This window comes from Ailuropoda melanoleuca, chromosome 12, assembly GCF_002007445.2.
Source record: "Ailuropoda melanoleuca isolate Jingjing chromosome 12, ASM200744v2, whole genome shotgun sequence".
In the NCBI taxonomy this organism is placed as follows: Eukaryota; Metazoa; Chordata; class Mammalia; order Carnivora; family Ursidae; genus Ailuropoda; species Ailuropoda melanoleuca.
Window position 1 is genome coordinate 66,814,785 of NC_048229.1, and position 26,015 is coordinate 66,840,799.

The 26,015-nt window shown below is 37.0% G+C and overlaps 1 long non-coding RNA gene across 2 annotated transcripts in view; it reads right to left on the reverse strand.

Moving 5' to 3' along the window:
- LOC109490278 overlaps positions 1 to 26,015 on the reverse strand; it is a 125,007-nt gene that overhangs the window by 17,436 nt on the left and 81,556 nt on the right. The gene's annotated exons all lie outside the window — the stretch shown is intronic.

Below are 26,015 nucleotides of genomic sequence, written 5' to 3' on the forward strand. Positions count from 1 at the left end.
ATACAAATGGCTAACAGACACATGAAAAAATGTTCAAAATCATTAGCCATCAGGGAAATTCAAATCAAAACCACACTGAGATACCACCTAATGCCAGTTAGAATGGCAAAAATTGAGAAGGCAAGAAACAACAAATGTTGGAGAGGATGTGGAGAAAGGGGATCCCTCTTACACTGTTGGTGGGAATGCAAGTTGGTACAGCCATTTTGGAAAACCGTGTGGAGGTCCCTTAAAAAGTTAAAAATTGAGCTACCCTATGATCCAGCCATTGCGCTACTGGGTATTTACCCCAAAGATACAGATGTAGTGAAGAGAAGGGCCATATGTACCCCAATGTTCATAGCAGCTCTGTCGACAATAGCTAAATCGTGGAAGGAGCCGAGATGCCCTTCAACAGATGACTGGATTAAGAAGCTGTGGTCCATACATACAATGGAATATTATTCAGCTATCAAAAAGAATGAGTTCTCAACATTTGCTGCAACATGGACGGCACTGGAGAAGATAATGCTAAGTGAAATAAGTCAAGCAGAGAAAGACAATTATCATATGGTTTCTCTCATCTATGGAACATAAGAACTAGGAAGATTGGTAGGAGAAGAAAGGGATAAAGAAAGGGGGGTAATCAGAAGGGGGAATGAAGAATGAGAGACTATGGACTCTGAGAAACAAACTGAGGGCTTCAGAGGGGATGGGGGTGGGGGAATGGGGTAGGTTGGTGATGGGTGGTAGGGAGGGCACGTATCGCATGGTGCACTGGGTGTTATACGCAACTAATGAATCATCGAACTTTACATCAAAAACCAGGGATGTACTGTATGGTGACTAACATAATAAAAAAATATTTAAAAAAAAAAGAAATTAATGCTCAGGACTTCCAAAAAGAGGAGCCTAACAAGAGACACTGTTTATAATAAACTAAGACCACAAGAGACTACAACCTAAGGGTTTGGGTAATCCAGACATGGAACAGGCCCCTCACAGATTTACAGTCCAGGTTCAAATTTCCTAGGAAGCCCATGAAATCTCCAACTTTATATTTGGTTTTCTGTATTGATAGGAGCCACAGTTATCCCTCACAGCCAAAGAAGAAATCAAAATATACCTTGAGACACATGAAAGTGGAAAAGCAATATATAAAACCTTATGAAACTTATGCAGCAAAAGCAGTTCTAAGAGAGAAGTTGTCAGCAATCTACACCTACTTGAAGAAACAAAAAAATCTTGAACAATTGGGGCGCCTGTGTGGCTCAATCGGTTGAGTGTCCTACTCTTGATTTTGGCTCAGTAATCTGAGGATCCTGGGATCATGCCCTGCGTCAGGCTCCCCACTCAGCAGGTAATCTGTTTGACTCCCTCTCCTTCTGCCCCTCCCCCTGCTGCACATGTGTGCTTTCTCTCTCTCAAATAAATCTTCAAAAAAAATGTTTAAAAAAATTTCAAACAACCTAACTTTATGCCTCAATGAATTAGAAAAAGAACAAATGAAACCCAAACTTAGTAGAAGAAAGATTCTAACAAATATCAGAGTGTAAATAAATGAAATAGAGACTGAAAAGGCAATATAAAAGATATATGAAACTAAGAGCTGTTTTTTTGAAAAGATAAACCTTTAGCTAGACTCACCCCGAAAAAAAAGACTAAAATAAATGAAATAGAAATGAAGAGGAGATATTACTGATACCACAAAAATATAAAGAATCATGAGACTACTATGAACAATTATACACCAACAAGTTGAACAACCTATAAGAAATGGATAAATTCCTAAAAATATACAACCTACTACGACTGAACCATGAAAATAGAAAATCTGAACAGATACATTTCTAATAGAGATTTAATCAGTAACCAAAAACTTCCCAGCTAACAAAAGTCCAGGACCAGATAGCTTCGCTGGTGAATTCTACCAAACATTCAAGGAAGAATTAATACCAATCCTTCTCAAACTCTTCCAAAAAAAACAGCAGAGGAAGGAACACTTCCAAACTCATTTTACAAGCCCAGCACTGACACCACAAGACAGACAAAGACACCACAAGAAAAGAAAATTATAGGCCAATATTGCTGATGAACACAGATACAAAATGCTCAACAAAATATGAGCAAGCCAAACTCAGAAATACATTAAAAGGATCATACACCATGAGAGAATGAAATTTATTCAGGGATGCAAAGATAGTTCAACATCCATAAATCAATCAATATGATATACCTCATTAACAAAATAAAGGGAAAATTTACATGATCAGCTCAGCAGAGAAAAAGCATTTGACAAAAGTCAACATCAATTCATGATAAAAATTCTCAACAAAGTAGGTAGGGAGGGAACGTACCTCAACATAATAAGGGTCATATATGACAAACCCACAGCTATTACATTTAATGGAGAAAAACTGAAAGCTTTTCCACTAAGATCAGGAACAAGACAAGGATTCCCACTCACTTTTATTCAACATAGTATTGGAAATCTCAGCCAGAGCAATTGGCGGGGGGGAGGGGGAGGAAAAGAAATAAAAGGCATCCAAACTAGAAAGAAAGAAATAAAATTGTTAACTATTGCAAATGATATGATGTTATACATGGAATACACTAAAGACTCCACCTAAAGACTGTTAGAATAAATCAATTCAGTGAAGTTGCAGGATACAAAATCAATACACAAAACCCTTCCGCATTTCTATTATGCTAATAATGAACTACGAGTAACAGAAAATTTTAAAATCCCATTTTTTAAAATCTTATCAAAAAGAATAAAATATCTAGGAATAAATTTAGCCAAGGAGGTGAAATATCTGTATGATGGTAACTTTAAGATACTGATGAAATAATGAAAGAAGACACAAACAAATGGAAAATATGCCATGCTCATGGACTGGAAGAATTAATATTGTTAAAATGTCCATACTACCCAAGGCTTTCTACAGATTTAATGCAATCCCCATCAAAATTTCAATTGCATTTTCACAAACAAACAATCCTAAACTTTGTACAGAATCACAAAAAAACCCAAATAGTCAAAGTAATCTTGAGAAAGAACAAAGGTGGAGGCATCATGCTCCCTGATTTCAAACTATATTAAAAATACGTAGTAATTAAAACTGTATGGTATTGGCAGAAAAAGACACATAGATCAATGAAACAGAATAGAGAGCCCAGAAATAAACCCATGCTTATTATGGTCTCCTAATTTACAATAAAGGAGGCAAGAATACAGAATAGAGAAAGGGCAATATCTTCAATAAATAGTGTTGGGAAAACTGGACAGCTACATGCAAAAGAATGAAACTAGACCACTATCTCACACCATTTACAAAAATGAACTCAAAACGGATTAAAGAGTTGAATGTAAGACCTAAAACCATAAAACTCCTAGAAGAAAATATAACAGGTAAGCTTCCTCTCATCAGTCTTAGTAATGAGGTTTTTTTGAGGGGGGGGGATTTGACATGAAAAGCAAAGGTAAAAAAGCAAAAATAAACAAGTGGGATTACATCAAACTAAAAAGGTTCAGTATAGCAAAGGAAACCAACAAAATAAAAAGGCAACCTACTAAATGGAAAAAAATATTTGCAAATTGCATGTCTGATAAGGGGTTAACATCTAAAATATATAAAGAACACATACAACTCAAAAAAAAATCAGATTTAAATGGACAGAGGAACTGAACATTTTTCCAAAGACACAGATGACAAAAAGGTACAAGAAAACGTGCTCAACATCAGTAATCCCCCCCAAAAATGCAAACTGAAACCACAATGAGATGTCACCTCTTATCTGTTAGAATGGCTAGTATAAAAAAGACAATAAAGAAGTAATGGAGAAGATGTGGAAAAAAGGGAACCCTTGTGCACTGTCAGTGGAAATGTAAATTGAGGTAGCCGCCATGAAAAACAGTATGCAGTTCCCTCAAAAAATTAAAAATAGAACAACCATATAATCCAGCAATTCCACTTTTGGTTATTTATCTGAATGAAATAAAACCACTATCTTGAAAAGATATTTGCACCCCCATGTTCACAGCAGCCATGCTCATGGATTGGAAGAATTAATACTATTAAAATGTCCATACTACCCAAAGCATTCTATATTTACAATAGCAAAGACATGGAAACAACCTAAATGTTCATCATTTAGTATTTATTTTGGTATAGGTATATAAGCACACACGTGTGCAAGTGCATATGTGTGTGTGCGCACGCGCACACACACACACACTGGAAAGGTATTCATTCTTAAAATGAAGGAAAACTTGCTATTTGTGACAACACGAATGAACCCTTCATGCTAAGTGAAATAAGACAGAGAAAGACAAACACTGTATGATCTCACTTATATGTGGAATCTAAAACAAAACAAAACAAAAAAACCTTACAGGTACAAAGAATAGACTGCTGGCTGCCAGAGGCTGCGATACGGGTGAAATGGGTGAAGGTCGTCAAAAGATAAAAACTTCCAGTTATAGTTAACAATACTGTATTTCTGAAATTTGCTAAGACAGTAAGTGGTTCTCATCACAGGAAAAAAAATTATTTTTTAAAAATTTTTTCATAATAATTTTTTATTATGTTATGTTAGTCACCATACAGTATATCCTTAGTTTTGATGCAGTGTTCCATGATTCATTATTTGCGTAAAACACCCAGTGCTCCACGCAATATGTGCCCTCCTTAATACCCATCACCGGCCTATCCCAGTTCCCCATCCCCTTCCCCTCTGAAGCCCTCAGTTTGTTTCCCAGAGTCCATAGTCTCTCATGGTTCATTCCCCCTTCTGTTTACCCCCCCACTTCATTCTTCCCTTCCTTCTCCTACTGATCTTCCTGCTCTTTAGAAGAAAAAAAAAATTATAACCTTATGTGGTGATGAATGTTTTAACGAAACTTACTGTGGTAAATATTTTGCAATATATCACATGTCAAATCATTAAGTTGTACACCTAAAACTAATACAGTGTTATATGTCAAATACATCTATGTCAATAACAAAAATAAATATATAAAACAATAGAAATAATAAATGATAGAGATAATAAAGAAATAAATATATAAATATGTAAAACATTAATTGTGAAGTTTTAAAAATATACAGCATTAAAATATTCAACATTAGCGTTTAGGTTAGAAGAGAGTAAACAGTTAAAAGCTTTTAAAGATCTTGTATTATTAAGGAAGGAAGTAGAAGTACCGATTACCATTTGGGTTTTATATGTTAAGAATGATGGTTTTAAAGTTAAAAATTGATCTACCCTATGACCCAGCCATTGCACTACTGGGTGTTTACCCCAAAAATACAGATGCAGTGAAGAGAAGGGCCATATGCACCCCACTGTTCATAGCTGCATTGTCCACAATAGCTAAATCGTGGAAGGAGCCGAGATGCCCTTCAACAGATGACTGGATTAAGAAGCTGTGGTCCATATATACAATGGAATATTACTCAGCTATCAGAAAGAACGAGTTCTCAACATTTGCTGCAACATGGACAGCACTGGAGGAGATAATGCTAAGTGAAATAAGTCAAGCAGAGAAAGACAATTATCATATGATTTCTCTCATCTATGGAACATAAGAACTAGGATGATCGGTAGGGGAAGAAAGGGATAAAGAAAGGGGGTTAATCAGAAGAGGGAATGAAACATGAGAGACTATGGACTATGAGAAACAAACTGAAGACTTCAGAGGGGAGGGGGTGGGGGAATGGGATAGACTGGTGATGGGTAGTAAGGAGGGCACGTATTGCATGGTGCACTGGGTGTTATACGCAAAATGAAGCATCGAACTTTACATCGGAATCCGGGGATGTACTGTATGGTGACTAACATAATATAATAATAATAAAAAAAAGAGTGATGGTTTTAATGTCTTAAATTTTAAGTTTTCTGCATTTACACATTTGTATTCAATACTCAAAATTACAAGGCAAATGTGGAGTTGAATGTTCTCTCAGTTCACTAAGTAGTCTATTAATTGAGGAGACATTCTTGTCATAGAGGAGAAATCAGCATTCCAAAAAAAAAGACAAACATTTAAGTTTTTAACTTTAAAGATTAGCTAAACAGAATTTATCTACTAGCTAAACCTCAAACTCTACTACCTTAAAAAAAGAAATCCTTGAGTACTAAAGACTTATTTTTAAGTCAGACTTACCCAGTAAAAATCATCCTTTTTAGGTGTACAGTCTTATGAGTTTTGACAAATGTGTATATTGTATATACAACACCAAATCAATATATAGAATTATATATTATTACCTTCCAAAAGCCAAAGCACCACTGATTTGCTTTCTTTCCCTTATAGCTATGCCTTTTATAGAATATAATATAAACAATTATATAGTATGTAGCTTTCCTTTTGTGCCTGTCCTTCATGTCTGGCTTCTTTCACTAAGCTTAAGGCTTTGGAGATTGATCCATGTTATTAGATTTATCAGTAGTTCCTTTTTATTTTGGAATACTGTTCCATTGCCTGGATATACCATAATTTAGTTATGCATTCACCAGTTGATACATATATAGGTTGTTTCCAGTTTGGGACAATTTTTAATAAAGCTGCTATAAATTTTCATGTACAGATCTTTGTATGGACACATCTCTTCTCTTCTCTTGAGCAAATACCTAGGCACGGAATTTCTGGGTCATGTGGTAAATTTAACATACAACTTTGTTAAGAAGATGTCTGTGGTGGACAGACTCTCAGACGGCCCCCAATTATTCCAGCCTCCTGGTATCTATGCCCTCTTGTAATATCCTTCCTTTGAGTATGGGCAGTCTTCTAAACAATAAAATACAGCAAAGGTGATAAGGATGTCACTTCCATGATAATGTTACACAAAGTTTTAATTTTTGTCTTGCTAGCAGACTTTATATATTCTCTTCCCTCTTGGTTCTGATAAAATAAGTTGCCATACGGAATGGTCCATTAGCAAGAAAGTGAGAGCAACCAATAGCCAGCAATGAATTGAGGCTCTCAATCTCATATCCCACAAGGAACACTGTTGTTCTGTCAACAACAACATGATCTTAAAAACAGATCTGTCCCCATTTAAGCCTCAGATGAGACCCAATCATGACTGACACATTGCAGCTTTGTTGCAGACTCTGAACAGAAGAGGACCCAGGAAAGCCCTACCCAGAATCCTGACTCATAGAAACTGAGATAATACACGTGTTGTTTTCAGCTGCTAAATGTATATAATTTGTGGCAATTGATAACTAACACAGTATCTTTATTCTAAAATGATTATACCATTTTATATTCCACCAGCAATACATGAAAATTCCAGCTGCTTTAACACCCACTGTACTTGGTAGTGTCAGTTTTTGTAAATTTTAACAATATTAAAAGGTATGTCTACTGGTATCTCATGGTGATTTTGTGTTTCCCTATGACTGACAACTTGGGACTATATATTCATGTGCTTATTTGCCATGCATATTTTCATTTCATTAAGATTTTATATTGAAGAGGGTGCCTGGGTCGCTCAGTCAGTTAAGCATCTGCCTTTCAGCTCAGGTCATGATCCCAGGGTCCTGGGATCAAGTCCCATGTTGGGCTCCCTGCTCACTGCGGGGCAGGGGGGATCTGCTTCTTCTTCTCCCTCTGCCCCCAACCCCCCACCCCACTTGAGCTCTCCCCCCTCTCAAATAAATAAAATCTTTAAAAGAAAAGATTTTATATTGAAGAGCAGAAGCTTTAAATTTTAAGTCAGATTTGTCAGTTCTTCTGGGTTATATACTTTCTGTGACTTAGGATATCTATGCTAAAATCACAAAGACTTTCTCTTATCTTTTCTTGTAGAAGTCTTATAATTTTAGGTTTCACATTTAAGTCTGTGATTCATTTTGAGGTATTTTTTTTTTTTTTTTTGTATAGTATGTGAAGCATGGACTAGGGTTCCTTTTTTGGGATGTAAGCGTCCAATTGTTCCAATACCATCTGTTGAAAAAACTATCATTTCTCCATTGAATTACCTTGGCATCTTTGCTGAAAATCAATCGACCATGTATGTGTGGTACTATTTTTGGACTCTGTATTCTGTACCATTGATTTCTATATCTATCCAAATCAACACCATATTGCCCTGATTACTGTAGCCTCATAGTATGTGTTGAAATCAGTTACTACAAGTCCCCTAAGCTTTGTTGTTTTTTCAAAACTGTCAATTCCTTATAATTTGATGTAGAAGATTCAGTGTCTTAAAAATCAAAAATTCAATAGGCTTTATTGTAGTACTCAACAAGCTAATTCTAAAATTTGTATGTTGCTATGGTCTAAATGTAGCACCCCCACCCCCAATTCATATGTTGAAAACCTAATATCTAAAGCGATGGTATTAGGAGGTAGGGTGTTTGGGAAGTGATTATGTCTTAAGGGCAGAGCCCTTAGGGATTTGTGTTCTTACAAAAGAAGCCCGAGAGAGCTAGCTCACTCCCTTACCATGAGAGGATACAGTGAGAAGTCTGAAACCCAGAAGAGGGCCCTCACACAACTATGCTGACACCCTGACCTCAGACTTTTAGTAGCAAGAAGTGGGATAAATTCTTGATGTTTGTAAGCTACCCTGTCTGTAGTATACTGTTATAGCAGCCCTAACAGACTAAGACATATGGAAATACAAAAGACCAAGAAGAACCACAGTGCTCTTGAAAAAAAAAAAAAAGGTGAATATCACATTCTACCAGGTATCAAGATTTGATATAAGGCTATAGTAATTAAAACAGCGTGAACAGATACACAGATGGACAAATATAACAGAGACACAACAGAGAGCACAGAAATGCATGCACACATATATGGATAATTACTTTATGATGAAGATTGCAATTCAGAGCAGTGGGAAAAGAATGGTCCTTTCAGTAAAAGTTATTAGAAAAACTGAGTAGCTAGGTGTGAAAAAGTATGAAACTGGACCCCTATGTATCATCAGTTTCAGGTGGATTATAGACATAAAATCTTTTTTTTTTTTTTTTTTAAGATTTTATTTATTTATTTGACAGAGATGGAGACAGCCAGCGAGAGAGGGAACACAAGCAGGGGGAGTGGGAGAGGAAGAAGCAGGCCCATAGCAGAGGAGCCTGATGTGGGGCTCGATCCCATAACGCTGGGATCACGCCCTGAGCCGAAGGCAAACGCTTAACCGCTGTGCCACTCAGGCGCCCCAATAGACATAAAATCTTTTAGCAAAACAATAACAATTTTAGAAGATAGAATAGTTTCAAGGGGGAAACTTCTTTCTTAAAAAGTCATTTTTGAGGCACCTGCATGGATCAGTTGGTTAAGCATCTGCCTTCAGTTCAGGTCATGATCCCAGGGTTCTGGGATCAAGCCCCGCCTCGGGCTCCCTTCACAGCAGGGAGCCTGCTTTTCCCTCTCCCTCTGCCACTCCGCTGGCTTGTGCTGCACGCTCTCTCTCAAATAAATAAAATCTTTAAAACAAAAAGTCCTTTTTGAGAAAGGAAAATGCTTCTAAATGTGACTACATTAAGAATTTCAGCACATTAGGGGTGCTAGGTGGCTCAGTTGGTTGGGTGACTGCCTTCGGTTCGGGTCATGATCCCAGGGTCGTGGGATTGAGCCCCACATCACTCCCTGCTCAGTGGGGAGTCTGCTTCTCCCTCTCCTGCTCCCCCTGTTTGCACTCTCTCTCTCTCTCCCACTCTGTCATATAAATAAATAAAAATCTTTAAAAAGAAAAAAAAGAACGCCAGCACATTAAAGACAGTATAAAGAATATGAAACAAAAGCCACAGATTAGGAGAAAGCATTTGCAACATGCATATGTAAGGAGAGCACTAGTGTTCAGGATATACAAAGAACTCCTACAAGTCATTAAGAAAACAACAGACAAGTAGATAGGTGGGCAAAAACCTGAACAGGCACTTCACAGAAGATGACATTCAAAATGCCAATTAACATGTGAAAAGTTGCTCAATCTCATCATTAATTAGGGAAATACAGATTAAAAGCACAATGTGATACTATTACATATACACCAGATTAGCTAAAAATCTGATGATACCAAGTGTTACCATAAATTTGGAGCAGCAAGCACTCCTGTAAACTAATGGTGGGAATGTAAATGGGAACAACACTCAGGCATTATACAGTAAAGATGGAGATACACCTGCCGTATCTCCCAGCAATTCCACCCCTACTTGTATACCCCTAGAGAAATTCAGCAACAGGCACTTGCATGCAATATAAAAATGTCCTTCCTAGCAAAACTTTTTGTAAAGGCCCCAAACTGAAAACTTCTTAATTTATTAATAATTACATAGTGAAACTTTAAAGAAAAGAATGAAATTTACATAAAAGCCAAGACAGTGGTTACTTCTGCTCTAAGGATGATGATCAGAAACGGGCTTGTGGATAAAGTAAGGTGCTTCTGGAGATGTGGGGTTCTATTTCTTAACATAGGTGATGGTATTTCCTTTATATGATTTGGTTAAACTGTACTTTTAAGCCCTTTTCTGTATATGTGTGCTTGCCACAATAAAATAAATTTTAAAATATAGAAGAGGTAGAACGGGTTGCATAGTATGCTAGCATCTGTATATAGAAATAACAAATATGTTTTATTTATAAAGAAGTGCATATGTGTAAGTGTGTGTGTATGTGTGTGTGTATCTCTGATGGATTCACAGACATTGGTAACAGTGGTTGCTTTTGAAGAACTGGGGGCCAAGGGTGGAAGTAAGACTTAATTTTCATTATATCCCCTTTTTGTTGTTTGAACGTTATACCAAGTGTATTAAAAGATGTGTTTTAAATGTTATTTAAAACATAAACAAAACAAAAATTACATGTTATATCACCTGAGCCTAATATTATAGTGGGCCAAAAAAGAGTGTCCATATAGATTTGTCCAGTGAAGAAAAGATTCAGATACAAATGCTGCCTCCTATAGCCACAGCTTACCTCCTTATGTTAAGTTTGGAACCAAGACACATCCCTGGTTTCAAGTGTTTTGGTACAGTAAACACAATAGCAGAGTTTTATACACTAGTTATTAAAAAGTCACTTTGGTTCTAGGAACAAGAAAAACTAACAGGTGACTTGACAAGGCTTAAATGTGTGTCACTTAGGAATGAAGGCATTTCTCTCTCATCAACCTGAAGATTTACTCCTAGCCACACCACTTAAATATAATGGCAAAGCAAATCTACTAAAGCAAATGCCCAGAATCATGAGGTGGCTAGCGCTTAACAAACAGTTCTACAATTTTTCTAAAAATGTTCTGTTCTTTTGGGTGGCTGTAAATAAATCACCATGTGCTTTTTAAAACTCAAAAAAACTCTTCTGGATGACAATACTCACAAGGAGGAAAAACTGAGACAATCAGAAGACAGCTCTTATTCAGTAATGTGTTCTGTAATTTTGCAAAATTTTGGTAACTTCAGTAATATTTTAGTGCTAGGAATATGGAGAAAAAAGAAAATTCTATGCAATAGTTAAAACTCATTCAGAAAAGAATACTTCACCGAATCCTCTTTTCTAAAAGCCCATTTGTGTATCTTTTGTTTTGATCACTAGGTCATCACTAGGTTCTAGTGTCTTGCCTACCTACTCTTCAGCTTGCTGTCTCAAATCCTTTTTAGAATGAGGACTACAAGTACATACTCCTCAGCTTGTTTGTTTTCTTTTTCTCTCTCTCTCCTTCTCTCCCCTGTCGTTCCCTCCCTTCCTTCCCTCCATCCTTTCTTCCTTTCATGTATGTGGTTTGGGATCCCATTTCCAGTGACTGATTATAAATGCCCTTCCATACAATACAATGAGGAAATTACAGGACATCTTTTCCTCTTCTATGTATTTTCACAGTCAAAAAGTTCAAGTAAAATAGTCACGTTGCTCAACCCTCTCTTACCTTGCTCAAATGTTCTTTTGGTAAAACATAGTACAGTACACAGTAAAACACAGTGAAGATAAATGAAAAGACATTTATTAAAGGAAATGAAATATTTTCTGAAACTTCACTTATTTTTTAAAGAATAATTTATATCCTACCTTTTTTTTTAAATTTAAAGGTCCATTAGATGTAAAGAGTGGCTATATTAACACACAAGAAATTATGATTCTCCAGCAAGAGTTTATAAATGATTTCCTACATTTTGATATCTAAATGTAACTATTACAGCTAAAATTTATAAGGTAAGCACTCAAGATCAAAGCATCCTAGTTTATTCAGTTTTAGATTTGGACTCAGCACTTTAAAGCTCATGCTCTTCTTTACTGAATGCCACAAAGAAGTGAATCATTGAAGATTCTTGGCCGATACGGTTGTGAATTCCAGCAATGGTCATTCCTCATTTAGTGACAACAAGACTGAAAGGCCAAGTGTATTTGTGTAAGTAACCACCTTTCCTTATCTCCTCCACCACAACTATGAGAAACTGTAAACAGCGTCAATCTAGAATATATCCTTCTCTGATTAACCAAAATGACAAGAATGTAAATCCCAGTGCCAATAAGATATTCTAATCTGTAAAGCAATGAGTCTTTCATTAGTGTAGGAAAGACAGCCGGAGGGATGTCAATAGGAGTACCATGCAGGGCATCTAGTTCAGGACATCTAGGACATCCACTCTGGATTAATCTGATAGCTCTCATAATAGGAGAAAGTATTTTTAAAAAGAAAAAACAAAAACAAAAACAAGCCAGCAGATATAATAAGGATAATGGAATACTGTGTCTTATTATGTGGTAGTTTTGCTAGCAGTATCTAGTTGCCTACCATCTTCAGGTAAGAACTTCTTTGATTTCTTAATGTGTTTTGACACGACACCTATCCGAAGTCTTGCAGGACATCACTGAAAAAAATCTTCCCTGGTCCTTGTTAACATCGTTTTAATAGTTGTCAAATACAAACAGAAAAAGACTAATTTAAACCTTGCTGCCTTTTGTTTACTTTTTGTTTGGGGCATTTTTGGACCTTTTCTGGGATATATCAACTGCTTGGTTCTGTTTATAATCATAGGCAAAGGGGCTTTGAATTGAGAGATTGAAAACTTGAGTTTGCAATGTGCCACATCCTAGTGCTTGAGGCTCTATCCTCCAACAAAGACTATCCTCTGATGTGTCTAAAACAAAGCGGACAATCATATTCAGACTCTTCATGAACTGGTATTCTATTTGGACAACTGCATACTATCTAGATCGTTGATACCCTGTCTGAGGACAAAATTTTGTCCGCTATATAGGAACCAAGTTATCCTCGAATACAGTGAAATAAACCATAAAATTTTCTTTCTGTTAACCAAGCAGAGCAAAATGATGCTGCTTTCTTTAAGTCTGGTTTATTTCCCTTTTCCCTTACCTAACTAACTCTTCAACCTGGCTCTCCAACTTGGGGCTGGAACTGACTGGGACTTTAAAATGCTTTGTTACCATTTATGTTTTCTAATAAGCACACTGGTTTACTCCCTTTTGAGGCAGAGGCCTTGTGTAATGAGTCGATGTTTCTGCTAACTCTAAGAACCCTTAATTATTTCCACCATTTTCTCCGTGTGTTTCCCTCACTGACTGTGTGAATCAGAGGCAGGCTGCTAGTTATCAGAGACTGGAAAAGTCACTGGCCTTCCCTGTTGGCCAGGAACTGAATCCTGCAGTGCCTATATTCATGGACAGAGTATCCTGTCTCAGAGTTTGTGCAGCACCTTCTGTTTTTAGTTTACTGGTGATCGGGGCACATCACAAGAACTTGGGAGTGCAGCTAAAGCCAAATCAGACTTGACAGAAAATTATTAGCAGGGTACAGAAGGAAAAAAGATCTCCCTTCCTTTTTGTAATCAGGTTAATATGTGCATGGAATGTTTCACTTAAAAAGGTAGTGTGTTTTGGCAAAGCTGGTTTCTTAAGTAGAATTCAGTTCCCATTATGCGAGGCTATCCATTGCTGCTCTGGCAGGGCCTTTGATCAGTGAACTCAGTGGGGGAGAAGGGCATAGGCATATTAATAACTTCAACATGTGGCCCTTCGGCCCAGCTGTACCCTTGTCTTGGAAAAAGGCCAACTGGAAAGGGTTTTCTTAACACAACCTATGTATGCACATTTTACAAAGGGGTAAAGGGAAGATAGGGGTTCAAAGAAGGAAATACAATCTGGTTTTATGGTAGTTCTTTCTCTTGCCCCTGTTCCCCATTTGGGGCATTCTGCTACTACATATTTTGACCCTATGGACTCTGGCTCCATCCAAAACTTTTACTATCTTTGTTTCTTCTGCTATAATGTTAAGAAGACTAAAGCTGCTGGTTTAATTTACATACCAGCTCAAGACAAGGTTAGGGAGGCAGGAGGCTCTGTAAGAGTCTATAAGGATGAGAGATTAATGGGAACCAGGTGCCTGAAATAGGAGCCCAGGGTCCATTTTGCCAGGACTGTATCTTTTGCCCTTTACCCTCTGCATTGGTATTTTTTACTGTTTTATTTTAACAATCACAGGCTCTAGGCCTCATTAAATTACTGCCCCAGACCACAGCCCAGCATGCTCTTTTTCTGTGTTTCCTTATATTATTTCATACCATTTTCCTCTCATTTTCTTCTTCTGGGATGTTCATTTGCCACACGTCAAGAAAAGGTTCTTGAGTGACTCTATATCATAGTCATGGAGAGCAGACTTAGATCATCACAAATGGCTTTTCAATGATGACCTCAGCTAACATTCATCTCTTGTTCTCTCTCTTCTCTTCCTCCTTCAATTTTATGAATAGTGTTATCATTTCCTTGATCCAAATCTTCTATGCTTCTAATTCTCTAACTGCCTGATACTGACTTGTAACAAAGGATTAGCAAGGAATGACTCTGCAGGTGTAATGATACCCAAGGGTAATATGTCAGTTAATATGGACATTTGACTTTTGTAACAAAGGCCAAAATAACAGTGGCTTAACCAAGACAACAGTTAATTTTTGTGTCATATAACAGTCCAAGTTTGAGCAGTGTAGGGATGAAAAGGTGGCTCTATTGTTTCCGGTATCCTGACTCCTATCCTGTTACTTTCTTATTCTCAACATCCAGCTTCCATCATATTGTCCAAGATCATTTCTCCAGCTCCTGTGCCCACATTCCCATTTCCTGCCAGTAGGAAAGGAGAAAAGGGAGGGGAAGACATGCCCCTTCTATTTTAAAGGTGTTAAGTTGTACTCAGTACTTCTCATATTACATTGTCAGAACCTGATCACTTGGCCCCACTTGGCTTCCAGAGAGACTGGGATATGAATTCTTTTGCTGCTGGTCTTCTTTGTCACAGAAACCTGCTTATTATTTGGTTTCAGACCACTATGGGGACTGTGAAATTGTGAGACAGCTATAAATTGAACTAGTACAGTTACGCTATCTTTTTGAAAAAGGTGAGAATTAGAGGAAAATTATAGGTGACGGTATGATAGTCATGTTTTTTGTTTGTTCTCTGATCACCTCCATTCATTTATTCATTCAACAAAGTAAGCAGGCCATGTACTGTGGAAGGCTCTGGGCCTACAAAAGCTAACTTCAAAAGTCCTTGCTTTCATGTATCTTCCCACAGGTATGTGAAGGAGTCAGAAAATGATGCCAATGTATATAGTCACGGAACCTTGGTGGTACCCTCACAAGAAGTGTGTTCAACAGATGAAAGGAAAAGAGCTAAGTAGGAATGAGACAGTAAAAACTTTATATGTCAGGATAAGAAGATTCAAATTTATCTGAAAGAGGTAACAGTGAGATACCAAAGATAAATTATCAAGAAATAAAATGAATAGATTTCATTTCTAAGGGTATGATTCATCTATAAAAGAGATGCTTGATCAATTTGACTAGACGAAAAAAATTTTAAAAGTCTAGTTGTCATAAACATCGTGAAAAAAATCAAAAGATTAATGACAGAATGGGAGAAATATTACCACATATATGACAAACAAGAGGCTAATTTCCTCATATAATACAAAAAAACCCCAAAATAATAAATTTTAAGACCAGTAATACAGAGAAAAGTATCCCCAAAACTTAAAGATTCTTCACAGAAAACTAAGTTACTAATGATTTCAAATATAGGAAACACATTGAAACTCTCTTAAAAGAAATTAAAAACTTGACATATTACACCTAAAGTTTGCTAATATAACTTATTGGTAAAGAGTTCCAGAAACAGGCACTCAGGGCAAAAAAAACATGAGTCTAAAGTAAAAGAAGTGCTTTATAATAATAATAATAATAATAAAAGGTACACCCCACTGTGGTAAACAGGCTCTAAAATAGAGCCCTGCTTCCTGGTATTGATGGCTTTATGTAATCCTCTCTCCTTGAATGTGCGCTGGACCTACCGACTCTCTTCTAACCAAATAAATATGGCAAAAATGATGAGATGTTATTTTCAAGATTTAGTTTTAAAAAGGACTCTAGCTTCCATCTTGCTCTCTTTCTAGCTTTGTCCCTTACTAACTCTGAGAGACACCAACTGCTGCACTGTAAGCTGTCTTTGGAGAGGCCCATTTGGCAAGAGCTGGTATCTCCAGCCAGCACCTAGTGAAGACCTGAGGCCCACAACAGTAAGTGAGTGAGCTCGGAAGTAGATTTTCCCACAGTTGAGCCTTAAGATGGCTAAAACCCCAGCCAACAATTTACAGCTTTGTCAGACTCTGAGCCTAAGGACCAGCTTGGCCACGCCTGGTTCCTGACCTACAAAAACTGTGATATATGTTTGTTGTTTGAAGTCACCAAGATTCAGGACAATTTGTTAAAGAGCAATAGATAACTAATACAGGTTTTCATATCTGGAAGTGGGGTGTTGCCTTGGCTTTGGAACCGGGCAGAAGCTGAAAGCATTTTGAAGGGCATTTTAGAAAATGGTCATTTTAAAACCCCCTGAACAGAGTAATTAATGGAAATCTGGACTTTGAGGATGCCGCCATTAAGGGCACAAAAGGAAGTGAAGAACATGTTACTGGAAAGTAGAAGGGAAATCCTAGTTAGGTAGTGGCAGAAAGTTCAGCAACGCTATTTACTGACTTGAGTAAGATGGAAGGCAGAATATATGTTGAAAGAACTGGGCAACCTAGCTGAGATTCCCAAACAAACTGCTAGAGTTACTCCTTTTTCTTGTTGTTTATAACAAAATATAAGAGTGGTTAAATAAAAGGAATCAGTACTTAGGAATCAAGATGATGGAGGAGAAAGCACCAGGAATTCATCTCCCTAACATTTGTTAGGCAGAATCTAATAATTTTGGAACTCTGAAGTCTATTCAAAGGCTTGCAACTTCTAGGGGAAATCATGGACAGTAAATTAATTTAAGTCAATGTCAACTCTTAGCTCAGCAGCAGCTACCCACTGACCACTCCCTAGATGGGTGGCAGGGATCCACGTACATGTTCCAGGAGCAGCTTGCATGCAGTTTGACAAAACCAGGGTAGGTATCTGTCCTCCAGATACTGAGGATCTATGATCACTGCTGCTTTTTAAAAAGTTTTTATTAGAATTCCAGTTAGTTAATATATAGGGTTATATTAGTTTCAGGTGTACAATATACTGATTCAACACTTCCATACATTATCAGGTGCTCATCACAAATACCCTCCTTCATCCCCACCACCTATTTAAGCCATCCCCCCACCCACCTCCCCGGTAACCATCAGTTGATTCTCTGTAGTTAAGCGTCTGTTTCTGGGTTTGCTTCTCCTTTTCTCTCCCCACCTTTGCTCATTTGTTTTGTTTCTTAAATTCCATATATGAGTGAAATCATACTGATTGCTGCTTCAGATTGCAAATATACACATTATGGATAGGCAGCCAGTGTTGGAATCCTCACTGCTATTGCTGAAAGCCCACTCCCTCCAACTGAAGCCATTTGTAGGAGATTTAAAGTGTGTGCACATCTCCCCCCACTTCATTCTTCTAATACTTGTTGAAGTCATACATTTAAAACTATGATATGTAAAAGCAACCACATATACAGGGGAATTTAGAAAGTCACTATACACAGACAGTGAATGGTATATGCTCAGAAAAGACCCGAGTTGACCTTAAGTTTTTATCTCAGGCTGATTGCTGGCACAGAGAGAGCCTATAATTAAAAAAATTTTTTTAAAAAGAAAACTTTCAGAAACAAAGAAAATCTGTTTAATTGAATCAATAGAACTATCTATTGAATCAACAGAAACTATCTCTGACAAAGATCAGATGGCAGACTAACCAAAGATTTTATAACCTGAAATTATTAGGTCTGATGAACGGAAAGAAAAGAGACTAAAGAAAAGTGAACAGGGCCTAAGCTACCTGTGAGACATCATCAACTGGCAAAACATACACATCACAGAAGTCCCAGAAGAAGAAAAGACAGAGAAATGGGAAGAAAGATTATGAGAAGATTCACTGAAGAAACAATGATTGAAAACTTCCCAAATTTGATGAAAGCAATTAATATAAATATTCAAAAGGCTCAAACAACTCCAAGTAGGATGAAGCCCACACCAAGACATACTGTAATCAAACTGTCAAAATCCAAAGACAAAGTTCCAGTCCAACATGGTGACACAGAAAGATCATGAACTCACTTATATCCATGGAACACACCAAACTATACCTATTTATAGAACACTTCTTCCTGAAGAAGAACTGAGGGCTGACTGAACAGCTTCTGAATAACCAAAGATAGAGAACAGCGAAAGAGATGAAGACATGCCACAGTTTAAAACAGTAACTAGCATATAGTGCCACAGCTCCAGTCAACCGGCAAAAGTCACCAAGCATATACAACCTACAAAGGGAACACCATACACAAAACCATTCCTTTCAGTGTAGAAGAAGTAATCATTCTGCCTAATCCATAGAAACAAACATAGAAAGTCAAGCAAAATGGACAGAGTATGAATATGCTTCAAAAGAACAAGAAAAATCAGAAAAACAACTAAATGAAACAGAGATAAGAACTTAAGCAATGATCCTAAAGATACTCACCTGGGTGGAGAAAAAAGAAGAACTCAGTGAGACCTTCAATAAAGAAGAAGGTATCTGGGGTGCCTGGGTAGCTCATTTGGTTAAGTGTCTGCCTTTGGCTCAGGTCATGATCCCAGGGTCCTGGGATCGAGCCCCACATCAGGCTCCCTGCTCACTGGGGAGTCTGCTTCTCCCTCTCCCTCTTTCTCTCCCCATCCCCCTCCCCCTCCCCCTGCTCGTGCTCACACTCTTTCTCTCTCTCTCTCAAATGAATAAATAAAATCTTTAAAAACAGAAGAAGAAAGTATCAGTGATTTGGAACACAAGGTAATGGAAAGCACACAAGCTGAAGAGCAAAAAGAGGAAAGAATTTTTAAAAATGAGGATGATTAAGAGATCTCTTGGAAAACATCAAGTGAACAAACATTTGCATTATAAGGGTCCCAGAAGAAGAGAGAAAAGGTATAGAAAACTTATTTGAAGAAGTAGCAACTGAAAATTTCCTAACCTTGAGAAGGAAAAAGACATCCAAGTCCAAGAAGCACAGAGTCACAAACGAGAGACAAAGAAAAAGTTACCTATAAGGGAAAGCCCATAAAACTATGAACTGAGTTTCAGCAGCAACTCTTCTGGCCAAAATAGAGTGGCATGATATATTCAAAGTGCTGAAAGTAAAAAACCTACAAACAAGAATACTCTACCTAGCAAGGCTATCATTCAGATATGAAGGAAAGATAGTTTCCCAAACAAAAGATAAAGGAGTTTATTACACTAAACCAACCTTACAATAATGTTAAAGAGACTTCTTTTAGTGTAAAGAAAATAACCATGATTACAAATAAGAAATTAATAAAAAGATGTAAAATAGGACAACATATACATCAAACATGGAGGAAGGAGTTAAAAGGGAAGAGAAGGGGAAAAAAGGTTTTTTTCCCTTTTTCTGTGTGTGTCTTTTTTAGAATGATTTGAACTTAAATACATAAATAACCATTAAGTTAGTATAAACTGCTATTTACTTATGATGTTATACAAGAACTTCATGGTAACCAAAACCCCAAAACTTATGATAGACACGCAAAAAATAAAAAGAAAGTTAAACACAAAATTATAGAAAGTCATCAATTACAAAGAAAGCAAGAAAAGAAGGAAGAAAAACTACAAAACGACCAGAAAACAAACAAAATGACAATAAGCACATACTTATCAGTAATTACTTTAAATGTAAATGGACTAAAGGCTCCAATCAAAAGTCATATGGTGAATGAATCGATAAAATATCAAGGCCAATCTATATGCTGCCTACAAGAGACTCACTTTAGACCTAAAGACAAATACAGATTGAAAGTGAAGAGAGGAAAAACATTCACTGTGCAAATATAAGTGGAAAAAAAGCTGAGGCTGCAATACTTATAGCAAAAAGAAAAACAGAACAAAACAAAAAAGACTTTTAAAACAAAGACTGTAACAAGAGACAAAGAAGGGCATTACATAATGATAAAGGGACCACCCAAGAGATAACAACTATAAATATCTATGAGACCAACAAAGGAACACCTAAATATATAAAGCAAATATTAACGGACATAAAGAGAGAAACTGATAGTAATACGCTAGTAGGGGACTTTAATACTCCACTTACATCAATGGATAGATCATCAAGAATGAAAATCAGTAAGGAAAGAGTGTCTTTGAGTGACACATTGGACCACTTGGACTTAGCTGACATATACAGAACATTCTATCCAAAACCAACAGAATATGCATTATTTTCAACTGTCCATGGATCATTTTCCAGAATAGATCACATATCAGGCCATAAAACAAGCATCAATAAATTTAAGAAGATTGAAATCATACTAGACATCTTTTCCGATCATAATAGCATGAAGCTAGAAATAAATCACAAGAAAAAAATTGGAAAAAATACAAACACGTGGAGAATAAACACCATGATACTGAACAACAGATGGGTGAACTAAGCAATCAAAGAAGATATTTAAAAAATACATGGAGACAAATGAAAATGAAAACACAAAGGTCCAAAATCCTTGAGACGCAGTGAAAGCAGTTTTTTTGTTGTTGTTTTCTTTTGTTTTGTTTAAGATTTTATTTATTTAGTGGGGGGAGAGAGAGAAAGAGAAGTACGTTTAAACAGAGGAGAGGGCAGGGTCAGAGGGAGAGGGACAAACAGACTCCCTGCAGAGCAGGTAGCCTGACACGAGGCTCAATCCCAGGTCCTGGGATCACAACCCAAGCTGAAGGCAGACTCTTAACTGACTGAGCCAACCAGGTGCCCATGAAAGCAGTTCTAAAAGAGAAGCGATATAGGCCTATCTCAAGAAATAAGAAAAATCTCAAATAATCTAACCTTACACCTAAGGGAAATAGAAAATAAAAAACAAAGCCCAAGGTGAGTAGAAGAAAGGAAATAATAAAGATCAGAGTAGAAATAAATGACACAGAGACAAAAAAAAAAAAAAAGGATAAAAAAAAGCAATGAAACCAAGATCTGGTTCTTTTAAAAGATAACCAAACGTGACAAACCTTTAGCCAGACCCATCAAGAAAAAAAGCAAAAGGGCCCAAATAAATAAAATTAGAAATGAGAGAGAAGTACTAACACCACAACACCATAGATACATATATAAGAACATACTATGAAAAACCACATGCCAGAAAAACTGGACAACCTAGAAAACTGGATAAATTCCTAGAAACATACAATCTTCCAAGAATGAACCAGGAAAAAATAGAAAATCTAAACAGACCAATAATAAGTAACAAAATTGAATCAGTGATCAAAAACCTACCAAAAAATTAAAGTGCAGGACCAGATGGATTCACAGGTGAATCCTACCAGAATTTAAAGAAGGGTTAATACCTATTCCCCTCAAACTATTCCAAAAAATACACAAACTCTAAGAAGAACACATAGGGAAAAAGATCCTTGACATTGGTCCTGACAATCATTTTATGGACATAACACAAAAAGACACAAGCAACAAAAAAGCGAAAATAAACAAGTCAGAATGCATCAAACCAAAAAAAATCTCTGCACAGAAAAGAAAAACACCCCAACAAAATGAAAAGGAAACCCACTGAATGGGTGAAAAAATTTGCAAATCATATATCTAATAAGACATTAACATCAAAAGTATATGAAACTCTTCTAACTTAATAGCAAAGAAACAAATAATGTGATTTTAAAATGTGCAAAGAACCTGAATAGACATTTTTCTAAAGAAGATATACAAATGGGCAACAGGTAGCTGAAAAGATGCTCAACATCACTTATCACCAGGAAACACAAATCAAAACCACAGTGAAATATCACCTCACACCTGTTAGAATGGCTGCTATCAAAAAGACAAGAGATAACAAATGTTGGCAGGTTGTGGAGAAAAGGGAACCCTCATGCACTGTTGGGAATGTAAATTGGTAGAGCTATTATTTAAAACATAGTAAGGAGGTTCCTCAAAAAATTAAAAATAGAACTACCATATGATCCTACAATCCTACTTCTGGGTATTTATCTGAAGGAAATGAAATCACTATCTTCAAGAGATACACGCATCCCGATGCTGCAGCATAGTAGCCAAGACATGGAAACAACCTGAGTGTCCAGAGACAGATGAAAGAATAAAGAAAATGTGGTATGTGTATGAGTATATGCATAAACACACACACACACACACACACACACACTAGAATATTACTTTTTCATCGATTCATTGAAAAGTAGAAAACCTTTGCATGCAACACAGAGGAACTTTGAGGACATTATGCTAAGTGAAATAAGTCAAACAGAGAAAGACAAATACTGTATGATCTCACTTTTATGTGAAATCTAAGAAAACCAAACTCCTAGAAACACAGAGCAGACTGGTGGTTGCCAGGATCAGGGGAAATGGGAGGAGGTGGTCAAAGGGTACAAACTTCCAGTTATAAGATGAATAAGTCCTGGGGATTAAGTACAGCATGGTGACTATAGTTCACAGTACTGTACTATATCCTTAGAAGTTGCTAAGAGAGTACGTCTTAAAAGTTCTCATTACACACACACACACACACAAAACGGTAACCATGTGGGATGATGGGTGTGTTAACCACCTTATTATGGTTATCATTTCACAACATATACACACATCATTGTATACTTTAAACTTACATGATGTTATATGTCAACTACCTCTAAAAAAATAAACCCAGAAATTGAAGAAGGCATAAATAAATGGGAACACACCCCACGCTCATGGATCAGAAGACACTGTCAAGATGTTGTTACTATCCAAAATGATCTTCAGATTCAATGCAATAACTATCAAAATCCCAATGACTTTTTGCATAAATTTAAAAAAATCCATCCTAAAATTATGGAAAATCCTACAATATGGAACCTCATAGGGCCCAGAATAGCTAAAAATATCTTGAAAAAGTAGAATTAAGGAGGACTCACACTTACATTTCAAAATTTACTACAAAGCTACTACAAAACAGTGTGGTACTGGCATACAGACATATAGACCAATGGATAAAAAGCCTAGAAATAAGTCCCCAGATACTTGGTCACCATGGAGTTAACTGTGTCATTCCCCCCCCCATTTAAATGTTGAAGCACTGTTCATATGGTTTTATTGTAAATAGGGCCCTTAAGGAAGTGATTAAGGTTAAATGAGGTTATAAGGGTAGAGCCCTGATCAGTTAGAACTGGCACTCTTAAAAGAAAAGGAAGAGACACCAGAGCTCTTTCTCTGCTATGTGAGGATACAACAAAGAGGCAGGAGTCTGCAAGGCAAGAAGACAGCTCTCACCAAAAGCCAACTATGCAGGCACCCTGATCTTGGATTTCAGGCCTCCAGAACTGTGAGAAGATAAATCTCTACTGTTTAAGCCACCCAGTGTATATAGTATTTTGTTAAGTGTATTTTACAACTAAAAATATTTTTTGAAGGAATTCAGAACTTGATGATTTTGAAAATTTGCAGCCTCTCCAGATTTAAGAGATGCTAACATTAAGAAATAACTTCTTAAAAAAGTTCATACAGTAGCACTGCCAGGGGAACCCTGGTCTAAAGGTGAAACCAAGGGTAAGACTAAAAACTTGTTAGACTATGAAAGATAAAAGGTGCTACCTTCAAAGTACTACACAGAGTCATACAAAGGGCCTTTGTAAAAGATTAAGGGTGTGCCTCACAGATCCTCTCAAACAATAGGTCTCTAAGAAGCTCAAGAGCTTTATCCTACTGCCATCTACGAGCCTAAGATAAAGAAGGACCCATCTAGAATAGTTTTCTGGTTGTGACTTTTATATAATGGAGTGGATCCTAATGAGATTCACAGGGGGCCCACAAATTTTTTTCAAGAATTTTATCAGCAAGAACTCTGCCAGCTTGAACTGAAAGGGACCAAATGAAAAGTACAGTAAAAAAAATTTTTTTAAAGCCAAGAAACTCCATGAAATTCTACCGGCAAGAAAAGCAGGCTGAAACAACTTCTGGACTGTACCACGATATTTAAAAAAGAAAGGATGACTCTGAGGGTAAAATCAGGGGCCCAGAGATCAGACCCAAAACCAATGAAGAACCATTCCTAGATCTTGAGACCTAGTCAAGGAACTTCTAACATTGGCCCAACTGGATTTCAGGATTGCAATGGACCAGGGACCCTTTTGTGTCTCCCACATACCCACTTATTGAAAAAAAAAAGTGTCTGTAGTGGTTATCCTATGCCTTCCTCACTATTCTACATTTATGTGGGTAGAGAGGAGTTTTACAGATGGAAAAGAACTGCCAAGAGTTGTACGGAAGAAACTATACCTGAGGACTCTCATCTACAACTGGATGTGATTTTAGATGATGAGGTTGTGAAATGTGAGCTGATGCTGTAAACTGGGTGAGACTTTGGGGGATTCTGAAGGGGAGGTAGTGTATTTTGCATATGCCAGGGACAGGAGTTGTTGAGGACATAAAGAAGAATATAATAAACAGCCTCTAAAATAGTCCCAAATGATCCCTACTTTTTTTTTTATAAAGATTTTATTTATTTTTGTGTGAGAGAGAAAGGGGGGGAGAGGGAGAGAGAGGGAGAGAGAGCATGCACGCTCACGTGCACACAAGTTGGGGGGAGGGGCAGAGAGAGAAGCAGAGCTGAGCAGGGAGCCTGATGGGGGACTCAATCCCAGGACCCTGGGATCAATCATGACCTGAGCAGAAGGCAGACACTTAACCAAATGAGCCACCCAGGTGCCCTGATCCCTGCTTTCTCATGTTTATACCCTTGTATAATCCTCTCTTTGAGTGTAGGCTGTCCCTAGTGACCCCCTTTTAACCAAAAGACTGTGGCAAAGTAATGACATGTCACTTCTGAGATTAAGTTACAAAAGGACTCTAGCTTCCATTTTGATCACTCTCTTGCTTTTGCCCTCGCTCACCCTGAGGAACACCAACTACCGTGTTTTAAGTTGCCCTGTGGAGAGGTATACCTGGCAAGGAGATGATATCTCTAGCCAACAGGCAGTGAGAACTTGATGCCTCCTGAGAGCCAGGTGAGTAAACTGGAAGCAGATCTTCCCCCAGTTGAGCCTTAAATAACTCCAATCCTGGCTGACACCTTAATTGCCACCTTGTAAGAAACCCAGAGAACACAAATATACTGTGTCTGGATTCCTGATCCATAGAAACTATAAAATAATAAATATTGCTTAATGCTGCTAAATTCAGTGGTAATTGGTTATACAGCAATAGATAACTAATATACACATAATGAAGATCTGTCAGTAATATTTATGTTCAATATGCATCTAATATACATATTATATTTACATACATATGTACATAATGTATCACCTTTGTAAGAACCTTGCAACATTCACAAAAGTTAATCATATATTACCCCTCAGAAAAAAAAAAACAATAAATTCCAAGATGTAGAAATAGTACAGATAAAATTCTCCGATTAAAAAGGGAAAAACACCCTAGGAATGTTTTCCAAAAGTTGTTACTTTTGGAACAAAAAGGAAATCAAAACCAAGATAACACAATTCTTAAAAAAAAAAAAAAAAAGACAACAGAAGAGCATATATATGACCATATATGATAACCACAGTG